We start from the raw sequence: 8626 nt of genomic DNA, 5'->3' as shown, positions 1-8626 counted from the left end.
AAAAATATATGAAATGTTATAAAAGGAACTATGTTGTTATATTCTCACGAATAAACCCAACATATGCAAGAAACCGTACACAATGATGGACTCATGAGTGGCGGCGACAGGTCCAGGGGAGGCGGGGAGCAACCACTACGAGCAATAAACTTGAGAATTGAGTATGGGACAAGAGGAGAAAAGCGCACAGAAAATAATAAAAACACAAAGTAAGAAAAAAAAAAACGAGGGAATTACAAACTTAATACAAGTGGTTAATGCCTTGCAAGGCTTTATTCAACATTAACCAAAGTGTCAATAGCGATAAAATGCATTGTCCAAACCAAAAAACCTACTAAATATAGTTGAGGTTTACACTTTTAAACTTGGGATGCTTACCCTTTTTATATATTTCTGAACGCTTTTCTAATTCCCACGTGGAAAAGGAAGCATCAACAAAATTGGGAGAAAATAAGAAGATAAATATTGGTTTTGTTTTATGTCTTCTCTGTTATCTATGTCATTAATTAGCTGAAATTGAGGCATGCTTTTTCTGCTTTATGAATATTATGTCCAAACTTGATAGTTTTTCCGATCCTATTTTCTTGTAGTGTCAAGCATAATTTGATTTTGATGAATATTTATTGATGAGATTCTTGGTATCGATTTGAGGATATTTTCCACATATGTTACTACTTACTCTAGTATTATAAAGACAATAATCCTGATCATATACATTATAATTTATTAAAATTTAACGTGGTGACGGCCCTAACCCGTGGGTTGGCCTCTAATTGATTCTCTCATGGTCCTATTGGAGACTCTAAATTAATAAATCGTACACTTTATTGACGAGTTTCATTGAGTCTCACAGTTGAAGTTTTATAAAGCTTAAATGGTTATTGAATTTCATTTTGAAGGTTTGGTATTAATTTCTGAGCAAGAGCCTACCAATTTGAAACTTTCCTTAGTTGATTGTTAAACCTTTATTGTATTTCCCTCATTTTCCTCTTTAAGCTAGCACATAAAATTTTCCATTTTAGTTTTTTGAGCAATTAATCTGTGTAGTTTTGCATTCATAGTTGTAATATGAAGGGAAATTCTTAATCCCGAGGGTAGTCCTGTGAAAATACTCCTCATGTATGGGAGAAAAGCTTACCAAGTTGTGGAAGAATTTGCAAGTGGAAAAAATGGCCAGCTCACACCATTTAAGTAGTAACATTTAAATAATTGCATGATTGTAAACCCTATTTTGGTACGCAACTTTTAATGAATTTTATATTTGAACTTTTAGGGTGTGTTTGATTTGCTAAAAAATGAAGGACAGGACAGAACAATTCTAGTTGTCCAGTGTTTGATTTGTAAAACTGTTTCAGGTACATGACAAACTGGAGGCAAGGGACAGGACAAAACTCATATTTTTGTCCCTCACCAAACCACAGCACAACTTTTTGTCCCACGTACAAGTTGTCTAAAATACCAAAATAGCATTTTGTCCCTCAAAAATCGTATAAAACAAAAAATTACTCAATGTCATAAAAAATTTGTCATGTGTTGTTCTGCCTTGTGTTGTATTGTTCTATTTTGTACCGTTTTGTCCAATACTTGCTGTTTTGCAAACCAAACTCACCCTTAGGAAAACTCGACACTCATTATAATGGACTGAATATTGACTGCATTGTCTCGGTTTAAATTTGTAATGGACCGAATAAAGTCTTTTTTTTGTTGATGACTAATTTGTCCTCCGAATAATCTGCATATTTTTCAGAGACCAAAATAGGTCTTCTCTCAATAAATAGTTATAAGACCCTCTCTTTTCATCCAAACTTCTCATAACTTCCTGTGACATCTACATTATAATTAAGGACCTAGTTAAACAAACAGGGAAGAAATATTCATACATTCCAAAAATCCACATTCAATTATTAAAGGAACGAATTTTCAATGCTTCTAATATTATCTTTGAAAATTTAATTTTTTTTAATTTTTTTTCATTCTTGTAAGTAGGTCAAACTTGTTCCAAAATCTCTTTGTTTATATGTGAGAAATTTTGAGAACAAATCATTTGGATATTAAATCATGTACAAAAATACTTTAAACTGAGTACCAAAAATATCATATGGTGTACAAAAATATATTATAATGAGTACCAAAATATATTAGATTGCTTATGAAAATATTTTAGATTGCATTACTAAATATTTTAGAAAAATTTAGGGACTAAGAAAACACTCTTTAATAATGATTAAACTTAATTATTTAATTTATCATTTCCAAATTATATAGATTTGCTAATACTTACTCCACTCACAAAATTATGTACCACTTTAGAGGTACACCCTCACTCACACTACATTAGTTCTATCTAATGTGGGGCATTGTGTTTAGTATTTTAATTCTCAATTTCCACAGTGTTACAACAATTGTTAGAACAAGTATGGAAAGTAAATTAAAAGATTAAATACATTAATGAGTATCAAAACATATCATATTGATTATCAAAAATAAATTATATCGAGTACCAAAATATATTCAAAAATAAATTATGTCAAGTACCAAAATATATTAAATATACTAAATATTTTAGATTGTGTTTCAAAATATGGTGCAGCAAAATATTTCATATATTCCTATTACTAGAGAGCAAAATATTTCATATATTTCTAAACTATTTTGGAAAACAATCTGAAATATTTTGGTTCACAATTTGAAATATTTTGGTATATAATCAAATATATTTTGTATTGAATATAATATATTTTTGTAATCAATATGATATATTTTGGTAATATTAATACATGAATTTACTTATTCCCAAATAATATTTGAATTACTTGTTCCAAAAGTTTCTCACGTATCAATTGTGAACTTTCTCTATAAATAGAGAGAGTTCACATATTTCATTACACACATTGAAATTTTTTTTTGAAACTTCAAATTTTTTTCTTCTCTTCTCCCTTTTTGGTATATGTTCAACTACCAAAAGAACCAGTCTCTGATGCAGCTTGATCCATTGAATTTTTTTAATCAAGGAAATTACACTCGAGTAATCGAGTACAAGGGGATCCTCTCTCCTCTTCAACAATTTTGAGTGTATTTCCTTGATTAAAGAAACTCGTTGGATTATCAAATATTTTTCAATCAATCAGTTTTTTGTTCAGATTGTGTATGTAGTTGTTGTTGATTCGATCTGATTGTTTTTACACATATATGATGGATCCTGATTTTCGATTTTTTGTTTTTTAATTTTGGTCATATATGGTTTTATTTGATAATTGTTTGATCGCGACTATTGCTTTAATTGGTTTCTTGATTCCCCTTCACGTGCCTTTCGTTGCTTTACTTATGTTAGGGATACATTAATGAATGTTTGATTCATTGGTATCAAATGAGGACAGGGTTTAGAGTTCACCTTTCCCATGATTTATATTTTTTCTCGTTTGTATTGTGAAGCATGGCTTTTCTTGTCGTTGATTGTGAATTATTGTATATTCTTCTATTGTGTGTGGCATTTCTAGTTCGCGTGATGTATTTGATATGAAAGAATGTGCATGCGTTTCTAGCGTCGAGGTTTCTGGGTCTTTTGCATATGTATGACAGTAAGGTTTCTAGGTCGATGCTGTGACAGGTTTCCGATGTTGGAGCGGTGAGTAGTGCTATTATACTGCTGATGAAAAAGATTGATCAATGATGACTTTTACCGAATTGTAGGATCACATATGAAAAGAAACTGCAAGCAAGGCAGATTACTAATTTTCATCAGGATGAAGTGGGGAATACAAATTAGATTGTAAAGAGCTCCTGTAATGAATTTTCATTGTAATGAATTATCATGGATAGTAATTTTATTTGTAAGAAAGAAGATTCATTGTAATATGAATAGTAGTTGTATTGTAAAAACCAACTCTTTTATTCTTTAAACACGAAAAACTAAACAACTTATAATTCTTCGACAAATTTATCTGATGTCAATAGAGAAATCATGGTTGGGGTTTTGCTTTGCTGTCAAATTTTGCTTTTGGTTTTTATGTTGCTCAACTCTGGTGTCAATTGATTAGTTCTGTTCACCACAACCACCAATATGAAGAACATTTCTGTTGTTCAAAACTAATGTAACTCATTAAGAAAAACTTATTGTTACTGAAAATTTCAATTATAAAGGTTTGAATGATAAAACTGAGTCAAAATATATGAAATGTTATAAAAAGAACTATGAAGGACTCGGAATGGCGGCGTCAAAGGGTCCAGGGGTTGCGCGGTCCAGTTTATATCTCTTTGACTCTCATCATCTCTATGCTCTAATTTTCTAAGTGTCAATAGCGATAAAATGTTTGTTAACTTCTAAAAAATGAGGCATTGTCCAAACCAAAAAACCTAGTAAATTTATGATAAAGGGATTTTGTCTGTGTTCTACGACTACAAATAATAGGATAAGGATGCTTCTGTTTTATCAACAAGTCCTCAAAGTATCATTCTGCTCCCTTTTTTTATGTTTAGGCCATTGAAATATAGTCGAGGTTTACACACTTAAACTTGGGATGCTTACCCTTTTTAGATATTTCTGAACGATTTTCTCATTCCCACATGGAAAAGGAAGCATCAACAAAATTGGGAGAAAATAAGAAGATAAATATTGGTTTTGTTTTATGTCTTCCTCTGTTATCTATGTCATTAATTAGCTGATATTGAGGCATGTTTTTTCTGCTTTATGAATATTATGTCCAAACTTGATAGTTTTTCCGATCCTATTTTCTTGTAGTGTCAAGCATAATTTGATTTTGATGAATATTTATTGATGAGATTCTTGGTATCGATTTGAGGAGATTTTCCACATATGTTACTACTTACTCTAGTATTATAAAGAAAATAATCCTGATAAGGTATACATGATAATTTATTAAAATTTAACATGGTGACAGCCCTAACCCGTGGGTTGGCCTCTATTTGATTTATAAATCGTACACATTATCGAGGAGTTTCATTGAGTCTCTCATAGTTGAAGATTTATAAAGCCTAAATGTTTATTGAATTTCATTTTGAAGGTTTGGTATGAATTTCTGAGCAAGAGCCTACCAATTTGAAGCTTTCCTTAGTTGATTGTTAAACCTTTATTGTATTTCCCTCAATTTCCTCTTTAAGCTAGCACATAAAATTTTCCATTGTGGTTTTTTGAGCTATTGCTCTGTGTTGTTTTGCATTCATAGTTGTAATATGTGAGAAAAGCTTGCGAACTTGTGAAAGAATTTGCAACTGGAAAAAAGGGCCAGCTCAGACACCATTTAAGGTAATACTCTTCATTTTTCAGCTGGACACTAATTATTATTTTTTAATTGGTGGTGTATCTTGGAACCTGCTTGTGTTGCAGAAAATAATTGCATGATTGATTTGATCGTAAACCCTATTTTGGTACGCAACTTTTAATGAATTTTATGTTTGAAGTTTTAGGAAAACTCGGCACTCTTGCATAAAATACATTTAAGATGTTACCACACTATGCCATCACTTTACTCGTAATATTTATCAACAGACTGTTTCCCCATACTTACATAAACAAACTCATTAACTAATCTTTATATTCATGTAATTATGTTCTTCCTTCGGCTTGATACTATTTACAATGATCTTTTAGAATGACTTGTTTGGCCAAGTAGTTGCAGAATGCAGCCAACATCACCTTGAACTTCAATCCTTGATAAAGTAATGGTTAAAATATGTCGTAATTTTCTTTCTCTTCGTATGTCCCTTTTATGCCCATTTAAGTATGATATCTCACATGAGCATGATTTTTTTTGAATTTGTGACCCTTTTGTTTGTTGTATATTTTCCCATATGGGCATGTGTTTTGTGTTTTGTAAACATGAAGATGCAGGAAGAAGGATTGGATGTCCAAACGGCTAGAAATGCCGGAACTTGATTTTCTATAGTTCGAAATAAAGGTTGTCTAACACCCTATGTGTAAGTATGGATTTTATACGCTATTTACAATCATGTTTTTGTTCCTATTTTTTTGTTCTTTGAATAACCCTATTTCCACACAGGTATAACAAAGCAGAAACTACACGAAACTTGTTATGGAAGATAGGACCCTTGCTTCCTAAAGAAATAGAAGAGAAGCTTAATCATTGGGAGGAAGATTATTTTAAGAAGCATTCTGCATGATTGAAATCTTATAAGTCAAAAGTGCTAGTTGATCTGACTGTGGTAACCTCTCCCTCCTTCATCTCCTTCCCTTTTCTGTCACATGTCTATCAATTTATGTCTTCATGATCTTTTATCTATAATCAAACCTTGTTTAGTAGACTTAGCTTTGGATGCTCATTATTTTTAAAGGTAGATATTTGCATAATTCAATTGATGTTGTTGCCATGAATATTAAGCATATGTGTCGGAACTTTAAGAATCTAGTTATAAAAACAGGAACAACATGTGGATTTTTGTGCTGATGCTAGACAGATTGAACTCACAATCAGTCTCTTTTTAAATAAGCAAACCAAATCATTTTATTCATAAATCAATTCAAACACAAGTACTGGTACAAGTTGCATCATTATAGTTCTCGACCCATTGCATCATCTATATTAATATATCGATATACTTTTCATATGATCGCGTTTAGCTGAGGGAACATGTCAATTTCTTACAAGCAACACATCTATGGAGGAGACATGTCAATTGTTGATCAAACTCGTTTACTATAGTGCAGTAATAAGTTGCTTAACACGCGAAGTCAGAATTAACTATTGAACAAAACATCGTATTGATTGTGATTTTTTACGCTGCTTTGAGTTCACTGATTTTTTGCAGCTTCTGATTGTAGAATGAATTTGTAAGCTAATAATAAACTATTGTATTCTCATTCACGAAATCTGCTTTTTATAGGATATAGTACCGCCAAAAGATTCATACTTTCAAGTAAGGGTCCTTGAAGACATAAGAGAAGGCATTGTGCTAAGTGATGATAAGAATCCAAATTTCGCCCGACATTCGATACAGTTTCTAAAACGAAATGATGCTGAGAAATATATCTCAAGGGCAACAGTCTTGTAGATTTATAATGCTAATAATAAACTATTGTGCTACTAATAGATTTATTTTCTCTCTATAGGGCATAATGGAGGAGCTCACAGGTTGACCAGCTGGTCCTATACTCTAGAAGAAAAAGATACATAAAAAGACTGATTTTGAACTTGATATGTTGGATTTCCTTATGTACTTCATAGCATTTTATTTTTTTGGTAATATAAAGGGAAGGGAAGGGGACGGGACACGCTCCGCAAGGTAGGCCCACACGACATTCAGAGGAGTCCAGTGTTAATTCTCAAATAGGTTTTTCATTGGTCATGTCATGGGGATATTTTCCGGGGTGATATTCTGTAAAACGAACCAAGATAATGTTGTTTGTTACACACTAACTGCTAACATAATGAATGGCTATGAATATGATACAATACGAATATGTATATGCTTATGTAACAGGATAAGATTATGAAATGCACTGTCGACGATCTTAGTACAGTTCAGGATCATGTTATGTAAAGTTTATGATAAGGTCTTGATGCGTTTATCGTATCTTGATGTAGCGGTCTTAGGTTCCCTTGACCGCCATGGTTCAGGATCATGTTATGTAAAGTTTATGACACATGACCAATACACAGAAATAGTACAAAGTTAAAATTAGAAATTGATCCTAATAAAGCTAAAAGCATTAACTATTTCCATATTTGATATAAATCCAACAATAAACTCTCCACAACTTGGAAATACAAATATACTAATTTCTTAAGATTCCAGCTTAGATAGTTGAATTATGCTATCATGTATCATGTGATCCAAATTCAGCAGAAGCAACTCTCCCAAACTTTATGAGTTGCTGTAACAATCGTTGAAACAGTAACACATCTTGGAATTTGTACTTTGTTTGCATTTGTTTGCCTTTCCACCTTGATTTTGAGCATGAATCAAAGCTTTCTTCTTGGAATCTTGAAATAGGTTGCTTTCTGTATCAAATTCATGACTTCGAGTCCTCCTTAAGTTGAAACCATTGTTGACTAATGATTTCGACAAATGTTTCTTTAGTTGGTTGGAAAATCGTTCTTCTACTTCAGTTGATGCACTCTGCATTTTGCAAGTTCTGAAATAATAGCAGTCAAAGTAAGATACACAAAAGAAAATAAAAGAGTGCATATTCACTGTTCCAATAAAGAAAATAAGATAGTAACCTATATATCTTTAAGAAAGCTAATTAATCCATGTGACTATGTTTTCCAGATACTAATCAAAACTCAACATCTAACACATTTAAGTAGCCAAAGTTATGAATTAAAACAAAAATTATAGTTTCTTGCAACCTATATCTCGTTAAGGTTGTAAAACCTTCAAAAAGAAAATATGAAAAATTGTTTGCTATGTAACAAAATAAGTTTGTATCCTATATCGAAAACTGTTAATCTTTGATGTTGCATTAAAAAAAGAAAAAGAAGATAAAAAAAACATTGAAAATTTAAGAACAGAGAAAAGAGAAAACGTACAAAAGAGAAGCGATTGTTGGAAACAGTGTTGATGTGAGAGCAGTTCACTTGGATGAAACAAAATCTGAGAGATGCGAAAATCAGAGAGAAGTAAGGGTTTCACTTATGAGGAATTGAAC

General features: G+C 31.7%; 1 pseudogene; it reads left to right on the top strand.

The window, feature by feature from the left end:
- Positions 1–1117: 1117 nt before the first annotated feature.
- LOC11435617 (probable DNA replication complex GINS protein PSF1) lies at positions 1118–7111 on the top strand (annotated as a pseudogene).
- Positions 7112–8626: the final 1515 nt, after the last annotated feature.

Source organism: Medicago truncatula, chromosome 7 (genome assembly GCF_003473485.1).
Source record: "Medicago truncatula cultivar Jemalong A17 chromosome 7, MtrunA17r5.0-ANR, whole genome shotgun sequence".
NCBI lineage: Eukaryota > Viridiplantae > Streptophyta > Magnoliopsida > Fabales > Fabaceae > Medicago > Medicago truncatula.
This window is presented reverse-complemented; position numbering and strand designations above follow the sequence as displayed.